This window comes from Tupaia chinensis, unplaced genomic scaffold (genome assembly GCF_000334495.1).
Source record: "Tupaia chinensis unplaced genomic scaffold, TupChi_1.0 Scaffold000248_1, whole genome shotgun sequence".
Taxonomy (NCBI): Eukaryota; Metazoa; Chordata; class Mammalia; order Scandentia; family Tupaiidae; genus Tupaia; species Tupaia belangeri.
In genome coordinates, this window is record NW_006159726.1 from 571,271 (window position 1) to 584,688 (window position 13,418).

The 13,418-nt window shown below is 36.4% G+C and overlaps 1 pseudogene; it reads right to left on the reverse strand.

Moving 5' to 3' along the window:
* LOC102488087 (cyclin-dependent kinase 1-like) overlaps positions 1–13,418 on the reverse strand; it is a 66,243-nt pseudogene that overhangs the window by 14,792 nt on the left and 38,033 nt on the right.

The following is a 13,418-nucleotide window of genomic DNA, read 5'->3' on the forward strand; positions in this document are numbered from 1 at the left end:
ATCTTTTTTTTTTTTTATGGTGGAAAAATGTGTATTTAGAATTAGCCAGCTGGACTTGCTTTAGATGATCCCAATTTTGTTGGCAACATCCAGAGCATCGTAATCGGGAGCCAGTCGCACATACGCCTTCTTCTCTCCATCAGGCCTGATTAGAGTGTTGACCTTGGCCACATCAAGATCATAGAGCTTCTTCACAGCCTGTGTGATCTGGTGCTTGTTGGCCTTGACATCCACGATGTGTTGTTGTCTTCTATCTTCTTCATGGCAGACTCGGTTGTCAGGGGGAACTTCTTCTGAGAATATTTGGGCTGCCTCCACAGCCTATGCGTCTTGGGCCTCCGGAAGGTGGCTGATGTATGAATCTTCTTTTTTTTGTGGCTGTGGACGCCTTTCAGCACTGCCTTCTTGGCCTTCAAAGCCTTCCTTTTAGCTTCAGCTTTGGGAGTGGCAGGAGCTTCCTTCTTCGCTTTCAGCGCCATCTTGGAGAAAAGCCAATTTTGGTGAATTTTGTTAAAGGCCCCAGAGCTCTTATTTTTGAGACCTCAGGAGGATTCCTAGAGCCTGGGAAAGGGCAAACTGTGTGTGTGTGTGTGTGTGTGTGTGTGTGTGTTTAAAAAAGGGAAAAAAGGATAATTCAAGTAATTATAGATACTTAAATACTTGGAAAAATACCAGAACAAATCATGAATCAATCAATTTTCCATTACTTAAGAAAGCAAAAGTTAGTGTGTGGCTAGCATTCTGATTCCATGGTGAACCAGTGTGCCAGCCTGATTCTGTTTTCTGTTATGAGTGCCATGTCATGCTGATCTTGAGGAAGCAATAGATGTAATCTAGTCAGACTTCATTAAGACTTACATGTCCTACAGCATGTTTTTCTAATCAAGGAGCTAAACAGATAAGGTCTCTATCTACTGTGTCCAAGAAGCTTTTCTTGCTTGCCAAAACTGCAGCAGGAACCCAGTCATATTTATTACTACCATTTAGAGCTAATAGCTGGGGAGAGAGTGGTGGAGAGAATGATGGAATCATAGAGAAAAGGTAAGCCCAACAAAGTCGAGGAAAGGGGACGTATGATAATACCTTGGTTCAAGTGTTAATAATTTATTTATGCTAAAGAAAATATTCATTTCACTCCATATGGTTCTAGACAGATATTATAGATAATCTTGTCCTAGCCATAGGGCTTCGATAGCAGGGTTTATCAGGTTTAATAAATAAGAACATTATATAACAAAAGGATATTTTTTTGACCTGTAATACCTTTAAAGGTTATTATATTTTTATGATGATAGATATAAATCACAGCTTTAAAAGAAGAAAAATGCACAAAAATCTTTAGAATATATGAAGAGGCAGTGTATGTTAGTGTTTAAACAATAATGAGAAGTTTGGTGCCAGAGAGTACTGAGTTCAAATTCACACTCTGCTACTTAATAGAACTACATGATTCTTATAATGCCTGGGTCTTAACTTTAACAATAATAAAATGGACATAATAACCCATAATTTTAAGGTTGTTATAAAGACTAAAGAAGAGGACCAGCAGGTGGTGTGATGGTTAAGGTAGCTGGATCCCACATAGCCAACTGCCTGGTTTAAGTCCCAAACCCAGAGGCTTGAAGAGCATGCTAGGCATGTGTGTGTATGCCCAAAATCCCCAAAGGAGAAATAGAGAACGGATTGTGGCATGACTATTCCCCATGATGAGGAGTGCTTTCTGCAACCCCCTGCCTGATCTCTCTCTGGCAAGTGTACGCACCCTCGGGCAAATTGGAAAAAAAAAAAAAAACTTAAAAGAGCTTGTATTTTTTTACTCCAGATTATATGAAAGATTAAATGTCCAATAAACCTTTTCCAATAAGGGCACCTAGAGATCATAGATAAAGTAAAAGCTCTCAAGAGAGTAAAAGAAATCTTCAGAATACATCAGGATCCAAAAAGGAACAGAAAACAAAAATTAAAGCGATAAGCAAGTCCAAAAGCTACTTGTAGTTGCCACTATCAGGAACACAAAATTCTGTTCTTTTAAAAAATTATTTTTATTTAACTTTATTTATTTATTTATTTTTATTTGATCAGAGAGGAACAGAGTGAGAGAGAATGAGAAAGAGGGAAAATGAGAAAGTAAGCCGTTAGGTCCAGGACTCAAACTGCAGTTGGTCACATGGGAGTCCAGAGTCCTCAAACACCATGCCACCTGCTGGCCTCCTGGAATTCTGGTTTTTAATGTCTGTTCAAGACACAGAGTACAGGACTCTGGGGCCACACAAGAGGGGGAGTTAAAACCACAATTTCACATAAGGTCAAGATTTTCTAAGGCCTACAGTCTAGTGATATAGTAGACCAGAAAAACACTCTGCTTGCAACAAGGGGAGAAAATGAGTCTCATCTATCTCAATTTCCTCCTTAAGTGAAAAAAAAAATGTTTCCCCTGAAAATTTCTAACTGTAAGCCTGTCTTCATGTGTGGTTAGAATTTAAGTTTATGTCACCTATTGTCTTAGTCCATTCATGCTGCTATAACTACCTGACATTGGGTAATTTATAAACAATGGAAATTTATTTCCTACAGTTTTGGGAGCTGGGGAATCCAAGATCAGGGCACTGGCAAGTTTAATATCTGGAAAGGGCAGCTCACTGCTTTCAAGATGGCACCTCTTTTGCTCTATCCTCCAGAGGGGTGGGTATTATATCCTCAGATGGTGGAAGGGATGAAAGAGGTGAAGTCTTTTATATGGCACAAATATATTCATGAGGGTGGAGCCTCCATGGCCTTATTACCTTCTAACGTGCCCACCTATTAATATTGCTGCATTAGGTATTACATTTCAACATTAATTTTGGAGGAGACATAAACATTCAAACCACACAGCGTATAAAATTTAGATATTTAATTTGATGTGGTCCTGGGTTCAGAATACCTCTTGGTGCTTGATAGAAGATAACAAAAATTCTTTCTGAAGAAATTTGACCCTCAGTTCAATTCCTTAGCATTTCTGAAGAGAAAAGCCATCCAAACAGAAGCCAATATAAAATTAGAAAGTACTGAAAAAACAAGCCACTGTAAACTAGAGTCAGCAGAAAGAAAACACAGCAGAAAAATACCCTTTTAGATTTCAGATATTGAGTGTACCAAATTCAAACTGTAAAACTGTTATACTTTAAAAGTTGTTTTAAATTTAATTTTATTAATTTGTTCATTATGCCTGAAAGGTGTCAAAAGCCCTTTTCTGGGCCAGCCAGTGCCATGGTGGTTAAGGCAGCTGGATCCCATGTGGCCAACTGCATGGTTCAAGTTCTGGACACAGCAGCCTGAAAAATATGCCAGGTACATGTATGTGGTGCCCCAAACTTTGAAAGAATAAGGGAGAAGGGATTTTGGGTTAACCATCCCCCCAGGAGGTACTTTTTCATTTTCCCTCTCTGTCTCTTTTTCTCTGGCAAGCATGTGCACCTTGTAGCATATTTTAAAAAAGAAAAATAAGCCCTTCTTTCCAATCATGTTCCACAGTCATCCAATCCTCCCCCAAAAGGCAATTAGAGGGAACCAGCAGTTAGCGTAATGGCTATGTCGCTGGACTCCCACGTAGTCGACCGCGGTTCGTGTCCTGGACCCGATGGCTTAAAACTCACGCCGGGCGCGTGTGCGTGTGTGCCCAAGATCCCAAGAGGAGAATGGAGGAGAAGAGATTGGGGTGTGACCGTCCCCCCTGGGGGGTAATTTCTCGCTTTCTGTCTCTATGTCTCTCTCTCTCTCTGTCTGGCGAGCGCACGCGCCCTATAGCGAAAACCTCTCCAAAAAAAAAAAAAAGGCAATTAGAGTTACTGGTTAGTTAAATTGTTGAAATAAATACAACATGCAATTACAAATATGAACAAGCAACATAAAAAACACATAAAAATACGTAAAAATAATCAGACAATAAAAGGTTTAAATAACACATTTAGAGTAAAAAATATAATAATTGAAATTATATATGCAATGAATGGGTTAAAGATATCAGATGGATCTGAAGATAGAACTAGTGAACTGAAAGAAAAATCTTTAAAAATACTGCAAAGAATTTGGCACTCAGAGATAAAGAGAGAGAAAATATCAGAAGATATGAGACATTAAAGATAAAATGAGATAATTCAATATACATTTAAATGAATTTCCAAAAAGAGAATATAAAGAATGGGGGAAAAGTGTTCTGGAATATGGAGCCAGAAGCCACATGTTGAGTGCAATCTGAGTTTCTGACCCAATTGGCCTGAAAACATGCTAGGCATGTGTGCAAGTGCCCAAGATCTTGGTGGAATGGAGAAAAGGGTTCACCATGTGACCAAACCTTGTGGAGGATACTGCTTTTTCTTTCTCTCACTGATTTATGCACGAATTTATATGTATTTGAAAAAAAATTGTTGCAACTGTACTAAACATGTACATTTTTCTCATCATTATTCCCTAAACAATACAGTATAACAATGATTTGCATAGCATTTGCTTTATATTAGATATTATAAGTAATATAGAGTTAATTTAAATTGTACAAGAGAAAGTGCATAGGTTATACACAAACACTACACCATTTTATATAAGGAGTTTAAACATCTATAGATTTTGGTATCTGTAGGGGGTCCTGGAACCATCCCCTATGGATACCAAGGGATGATTGCATAATACATAATGACAAAGAATTTTCTAGAATTGTTGAAAAACATGAATATTCAGTTTGAAGAACAACAATAACATCTGAGAACAATAAAAAAAAATACTCATATATTTATCATAGTGACACTGAAGAACACCAAAGACAAGGAATAAAAATCTCAAAAGCAATTATTAGGTCATCAGGAAAGTCATGACATATTTTCCTATTTTTTTTCTATGCAAAAATGTATCATGACTTTCCCAAAGACCCAATGGGAAAAAAGAAAAAAACGATTACCAAAACCAAAAAGCAATTGGATTGATGGCAGGTTTAGTTTTACCAACAGCAAAAATAAAATCAGACAGTGGAAAAACAATAACTATCAATCTCAAATTGGACACACAGGTGAATTATCTTTTAAAAGAGAGGGAAAAATGAAGATTATTTCTAGATAAAGAAAAACAGAAAATTTGTTACCATGTACTCTTTAGGACAAATGATCCCATAATGAATATCAGATATAAGAATAAATGACGAACAAATAAACTTGCAAAAATCGAGTAGGAGGAATCCAAGCACATAAACTTTATCAAATAATAACAGTAATAATATTTTATTTAGATCATAAAATTAAGATAAGACAAAAATCTTAAATCAATAGTATACTGGATGGATAATGGCCAATTAGATTTGGAATGTTCTAAATTCCTTACATTGTTCAGGAAAAAAAATGAGATATTGAAAAAATATAATTTTTAAAGAATTATTTCATTTAACTTAATTTTATTTATTTATTGTAATTTGATAAGAGAAGGACAGCGTAAGAGAGAAGTGAGAAAGCAAGCTGCCAGGTCTGAGACAAGAAATGTGGTTGGCCATGTGGGAGTCCAGTGCCCTTAACCACCATGCCACCTGTCAGCCCCAGAGATATTGAATAATATTAAACTCCAAGTTCAGTATCCATGTGTGCTAATATTTTGAGTTATTTCCTAAATATAGAAATACTAGAAGCAATGCATAATATCCAGAATAGGAAAAAAAGAAGAAAGGTAAAAAAAATAATCATAAAGAAGGTAGAAAAGGAGAAGAAACAAGAATAAAAGAGTAGTAAAAATAGAAAGTGTAAATAAGATAGCAGAAGTAACTATAGGTGTCTTAGAAATCACAATACATATAGATGGATTATATTTATCAATTAGGCGTCAGAGATTGTGAAAATAAAAAATGAAATAAAATCCAGGTTTGTGCTGTTTAGTAGTGAGATAAAATGCTTCAGAAAGATTGAAGATAAAAGATTAGCAGAAGATATTTGTGTAGAAAACATTAACCAGAAAAAAATGTTGTATAAATGTATTAATATCAGACAAAAATAAATTTTAGGGTGTGACATAGCTAGCTAACTATCAGATCTCTTCTTTTGTATATAGTGTTATAGTTGGGAAGATGCTGATCCATCAGGGATTAAATCTATAGGTCCTCTTTTTATTTAAGAGTGGTCATATGATCAGTTATTGCCAATCAACTATGAACGGGATTGATACCTGTCAAGCTTGGGGTTTGGCACATATTGGCACAACCTATATGAAAATCTTATCATTTTTCCTTTAAAATGTAATTTATCCTAAATCTCACTACTCAGTATAAAATTTTATTGCATTTTTCCCTAGCTTTCTCTCTAAATATAATTCTGTCAACATTAAACAAAGTTGGGATCTCATTGTACATGCATATTTGTCTTGATTTTTCCTTAAGCCCTATATTCCTATTTCACTTGAATGTTATCAAATGCTCCTCCACAGAATGACCATTTTTTTTTTTTTTTTGGTATAGAGGGTTTTTCTATAGGGGGTACGTAGAGAGGTTTTTGCTATAGGGTGTACGCACTCGCTGGAGATACAGAAAGTGAGAAATCACCCCCCAGAAGGGATAGCCATGCTGCAATCTCTTCTCTGCCATTCTCCTCTTGGGAGTTTGGGCACGCATGCACACTTGCCCAGCATGAGTTTTAAGCTGCTGGGTCTAGGACTTGAACAGTGGTTGACTACATGGTAGTCCAGCAATGTAACCATTATGCCATCTGCTGATCCCCACAGCATGACTTTTAATCTTGCTACAGCAGTCCATAAATCAGCACAGTGCTGGACACAGGGTTGCCTTTAGTAAAAGTTGGGAATAAGTGATGAAGACAAGGATCTTGAAGCTGATAAAGGAGATGGAGAATGTATTGATAACATTGTTCACCCAGTGGCTCCTCTGACACCCATGGTAATGACCATCATTGTCTAAATATTTTTGTCTATATCTCTGATAATTTCCTAGGGATACATTGCTAGAAGTAGAATTATTGGGCCCATAGAGCTAGCCTGGTAGCCTAATGGTTAAGGGAACTGGCTATCACATGACTAACCACAGTTTGAGTCTTGGCATGGCAGTTTGGAAAACATGCTAGGCACATGTGTGTATCCCAAATACCAACAGGATGAAGTAATGGAGAAGAAGAGATTATGGCATGACCATGACCCCTTGGGGAGTGCTTTCTCTCTCTGTTTTTCTGTCTTTCTCTGGCGAGTGTCGGCATACACTACCAATTTAAAAACAAAACAAAATAAAACAAAACAAAATGAATTACTGGGTCCACAAATACAAGTATGTTTAAGACTCTTGATAGAATGTCAAATTGCTTTCTTTTTTTCTCTAAATTTATAGTTTTAGAATAGTAACAAACATGTTACAGTGAGATCTACAAACATATATAGAATTATATTTAAATTTATATAGAACAATATTTACATTTTAAAGTTATATTTTTGAAGTTAAAAGAATGAAGTACAGCTTAAGTTTTACAACAAAGAAAAAAATATACACAACAGAAATAAAGTCAACAGTAAAAGTACAGCTCTTTGTTCCTGATACAATATGTGAAACTTCTTGTCAGAAAGCTTAATCTGATTGTCCAAATCATTAAAATATGGATGATTCGGGGCCTTTTTGCCAGAAATTCATTTGGCAGGATCATAGACCAAACATTTTCAAGAGCAGATCCAAATAATTTTCATCCAAATTTTTGACATGGGATGCTAGACTTCCTGGCTTCCACTTGGGAAATGTCTTCTTACAGTCCTGTAAAGATTCCACTTCTGGCCACACTTCATAATTGGGGATGCCCAAAGCTCTGAAAATTCTGAAGAGTTAGTCAATTTCTGAATCCCCATGGGAAAGTGGTTTCTTGTTGACTAATTCTGCAAATATGGTGCCTATATTCCAAATGTCAATCAGAGTCAAGTAATGGGTTGACCCCAGCAATATTTCTGGATATCTGTATCATGGTGTCACTACCTCATATGTGTATATTCAAATTGGTATTCCAAAAGCTGGCAAGGCCAAAATCAGACAGTTTAATTCTTTCTTTGTCATCAGTCAATAGATTTTGAGGTTTTAAGTTTCTGTGAAGAACTTTTCTAGAGTGACAAAATACAATCCTTCATAGGATTTGGTACAAATAACTCTTAACAAGTGACAAGTTCATTAACTGACAAGAGGGATAGAATCCAAGTATTTCTTGAGATCCATGGAAATAAATTCAAAGATGAGATATAACCTGGAATCCTGCATAAACACATCTTGAAGACTGACTATATTTGAATGACAAAGTTCTTTTAGTAGAGACATTTCTCGAATTGTAGTACTAGGAACCCCTTCCTCTTCACTTTCTAGTCTGATTTTCTTCATGGCTACCACTTGATCTGTAGTTTTGTGTCTACCCTTATACACAACTCCATAGGTACCTTCTCTAATTTTCTCAATTCGTATAGTCTTCCGTAATTAATCAACAGGTATAATAGTAGTTCCTGGCTTATTATCCTATAGCCACAGCAAGAGCTACCACATCTGCGTTGCTCTTCATTCAACCTCCCAAAACCCCAAATCGTTTTCTTGAGAGATCTCTCCAATTTATAATCCTCACTATAGCCTTGTAAAATATGGATCATTATTTCCATTTAACTAATCAGATAACTGAGGCTCAGAGAAGATTAAAAAACTTTTTCAAGTCATAGCTAGAGCTGGGCTTTGAATATTACTAGAAAGTTAACATACTATTTCAATTATAATTTGCTTTGGGGCTAAGTTTTCCATTCTTCCACTCTCAGAACAGTATGACTAAGCTACAGAAAATAGGTATGGATTCTTAAAAAATGTCAATGTCATAAAAGACCAAAAAAATGTAAAAATGAGGAAAAACAACTAAGAAGTTCTCTAGATTAAAGAAGACTAAAGAGATATGTAGTATGTGCTGTTCATTTAAAACTAGGTTATAAAAACAGATATATGGGACCAGAAGTTGGTGTAATGGCTATGTCGCTGGACTCCCATGTAGTTGACAGTTCGAATCCCAGACCCGATGGTGGCTTAAACTCATGCTGGGCATGTGTGCATGCATGCCCAAGATCCTGAGAGGAGAATGGAGGAGAAGGGATTGCGGCATGGCCATCCCCCCTAGGGGGTGATTTCTCGCTTTCTCTCTCTGTTTCTCTCTCTGTCTTTCTGGAGAGCACATGCGCCATGTAGCAAAAACCTCTCAAGAAAACAAACAAACAAACAAAAAACAAAAAACCCCAAAGTCCCAGATATAAAGGCCATTTGGGAGAAAGTCAAGGAAATTTGTATATTCACTGTATGTTAGACAACAGTATTGTATTTATGTTCAAGTTTGCAAATGTGATAACAATATTGTGGTTATCTAGGAAAACGTCTTTATTGCCAAAAGGTAGATACTTAACTATTAGGATGAAGGGTCATAATACTGCAACACACTCTCAGGTGGTTCAGGGGAAAAAAGAGGAAAAGAAAAGGAGAGACAAGGAAAAAAGAGACAAATGTATGTGGGGGAAAGAGAGAGAAAATAAATATACTTCAATTGGTGAATCTTGGTGAAACATATATAGGTACTCATTATACTATTCTTATCACTTTTCTGAAGGTTTGAAATTTTACAAAATAATATGCTGCTGACTAAAAAACAGATACTTGAAGATGGCATCGGTACTGAATACTTAAGATTATTTCTAAGGCAGTAAAGGCTGAAAAAAAAGTATTCCTTTTCTTTTTAAAGCATTTGAGAAATTGATATAAAGAAAGCCTGATATCTTTTATGCTCAAGGGACCCCAAATTATTTTTCTCATGGAACTGATTTTTAGGCCGATAATTGCTGCTGACTCATTTGCTTGTTGTCCTTGGATTTTGCAGTTTAGTCCTGTCATTATTGTTGTCTTGGTGATTAGCAATCTCTTGCACAATCAGAGCTAGATTTTATGTGTGTCTTCATTCTTTATCCCAGGGGGCAATTACAATTTATCCCTGGGAGAATCAGGAGTGTAGAGACCAAGCAATGAGAAGGATAATATTCTTTTCTATGTTTTTATTACTTTTCTTTTCATTGGCTAGCTGTATCTGTCATAAATAGGTTGAAGGAAAATTAAAGTCTTAAGGTATAATGCATTTTTCTGGCATATTCTATTTGCCAACCTAAAATATGCTATCTAGACTGTGCACATTCATTGACAATAATTGAGATATGGATTCTGTAGTAGAAAATTCTATTCACAATTGCATAAATGTACAGATTGTGTTTTCCTTTTTAAAGGAAGAAATTGTTTTAAAATATACTATAAAAGCAGAATTGTTTAAAAATGAAACATTACTTGCTCCCTTATCTAAATAAGCAGAATTTAATTTTATAGTGCTAACATTGTTATATTCTGCAATAGCAATAACAGTAGTGGAAAAAGAGTTGAGTTACCCAAGTTTCTTAATGAAAAGTTTGGTATAGGTAATTTCTGGGGAGGGGGCAGGTATAAGTCACTATGAATGTATCTTGTCTCTAGGTCAGTTCTACTTAATTGTAGCACTGAAATTGGGGTGTAAACAGCTTGTAGTCCTGTTTGCTTGTTTCAGTCCCCCTGGGCTGTTTTGAGGAAGTGCAAGTCTCTCAGGAGGTCAATCGTTCAGCTCAATGTGGTCTTTCTTTCTAGCAACATCCTCTTGCCTAGTATTTGTTGTTGAGAAAATGAGGAAGACATTGTTAAGAAATCAACATTAATTTAGGGTGAAATATTTAAGAACAAATTTAACCAAAGGCTTACACAGTTTGAGTTGAATTAACATTTACCTATTTTTGGGTAGAGAGTGGAGCTGGAGTCTCAGATTCAACACAATCATAAAATATCTTTTAGGTTTATATTTTATTTTATTTCATTACATTCTGAGCTTTTTTTTTAAATTACCAAAGTTTTTGTGCACATGCTAGTGAGAGAAAGAGAAACACAGAGAGAGGGAGTGGGAAAAGGTACTCTCTAATGAGACATGGTCACATCACACTGTGATCTCTTCTCCTCTATTTCTTTGTCCTGTCAGGATTTGGGCCATGCACGCACTCATGCCCAGTTTGTTTTTCCTGTCTGGACCAGGATTTGAACTGCAATTGGCTATGTGAGATATGGCTCCCTTAACCACTAGGCGCTAGGGCTAGTCTTCATTTTGCTTTGTTATAACTTAATGTTACAAATAAGTTCCACTGAGAAAAAAATTACAAAGATCTCAGGTACACCTTTCACCCAGATTTACCAATTGTTAGCATTTTGTAACACTTGTTTTTGTTTTTTGTTTTGAGAGAGATTTTTGCTATAGGGTACATGACCTCATCAGAGAGACAGAGAGAGACGGAGAGACAGAAAGCGAGAAATCACCCCCCTCCACCCCCCCGGGGAGATGGCCATGTCACAATCCCTTTTCCTCCGTTCTCCTCTTAGGATTTTGGGTACACATGCACACTTGCCTGGTGTGAATTTCAAGCCTTTGGATCTGGGACTTGAATCATGTTCGACTACATGGGAGTCCAGCAACATAACCATTATCCAATCTGCTGGTCCTGTAACACTTGTTTTATCACTCTTTCTATACATACTCTCTCTCTCTCTCTCTCTCACACACACACACACACACACACACACTTTCTTGTCTTTGTCATTACTTTTCTGAAGCATTTGAGAGTAAGCCACAGAATTTGTTCCCCCTTCCCCACCCCCCATCAACACTTCAAAGTGTATTTTTTAAGAACAGGGTCATTCTCTTTTATAATCATGGTAAAAATATAAAATTCAGGGAACTAGCAGGTGGTGTAGTGGTTAAAGTGCTGGACTCTCTCTGCAGTTTGAGTATTGGACCTTGTGGCTTGAAAAATTTCACTGGGTGCATGTGTTTGTGTGCCCAAAATCCCAAGAGGAGGCTAGAGGAGAAGAAATTGCAGTGTGGCCCTCCCCACTGGGGCTGATTCCTTACTTTATTTATTACTGTATCTCTCTCTCTTTCTGGCAAGTACACACACACTTAAAAAAATACACACACACACACACACACACACACCTATAATTCAGAAAATGAAATAGTGATACAATACTATAATCTACACAGTCTATATTCAAATTTCACCAGTTTTTTCTAATAATGTCTTTTCCCCCCTTTGACCTGTTTTCCAACTCAATATTATAGTCCACCTTTAGTAGGCAGATCTTTAAATTTTTAAAATCTGGAATAATGTCTCCATTTCTTCTTTGCCTTTCATAAAATTGACATTTATGAATAACACAGGCCAATTGCTTAGTAGTGTATCCTTCAATTTAAGTTTGTTTATCTCTTTATGCATAAATTCAAGTTGTTCATATTTTGTAGAAGCACCAGAGAAGTGATGTGTTCTCAGTGCAGGATATCAAGAGGCAGGTTATCCCAAATTTGATGATATTATCTTGAATTACTTGGTTAAGGAGGTAATCCTCATGTTTTTCCACAGTAAAATGATCATTTTTCCTTCTTTTTTTTTTCCAGACAGGGTCTCTGTCATGATCTACTTGTCTCAGCCTTCTAGCTAGGACTACAGACATATGCTGCCATGCCCAGCCTTTTGGTTGGATCAGGAACTAAACCCAGGATGGTCTCACCCTGTGGAGTACATCATCTTAGCAGTGCATGCCACCATAGCCAGGCCATAGTTTTCTTTTTTAAATGCAATTTGTTTTTGAAGATGGTACTTACTTATATTACAATGACTGAAGACAGTAGTACAAATTGAAAGTGCAAAGTTATAAATCTAGTAGAAATACAATAAAAGTTGCACTACTATTTCAAATAAATTTAGAAATCTGATTATAGGGGATCAGCAGATGACATAATGGTTATGTCGCTGGACTCCCACATAGTTGACTGTGGTTCGAGTCCCAGACTCGGTGGCTTAAAACTCACACTGGGTGCATGTGCACGTGTGACCAAAGTCCTGAGAGGAGAATGGAAGAGAAAGGGTTGTGGTGTGGCCATCTCCCCTGGGTGGGTGATTTCTTGCTTTCTGTCTCTGTCTTTCGCTGTGTCTCTGGTGAGTGCATTTGCCCTTTATCAAAAATCTCTCTCTCTCTCAAAAATTAAAAAAGAAAAAAGAAATCTGATTTCTGAGTATAGATTTGGCTCTTGCATACAGAATCTTAAGATTGTGTTCTTCTCACTTGGAGTTGCATTACATGATTATTTGTCCTAACTCTTTAAATAATCAATCTATTTAATGTTCCAAATTTGTGTCTAGTCTTATCCTCATTGGGAATACACAGAATTGTAGACATTGTAAATATAGTTTTGTACCATTTTTTTTAAAAAAGAATTCTTTAATTTATTTATTTATATTATTTTTTTCACATGGGTTTTGCCAGAGAAAGGCAGAGAGAGAGAGAGAGAGAGAGAGAT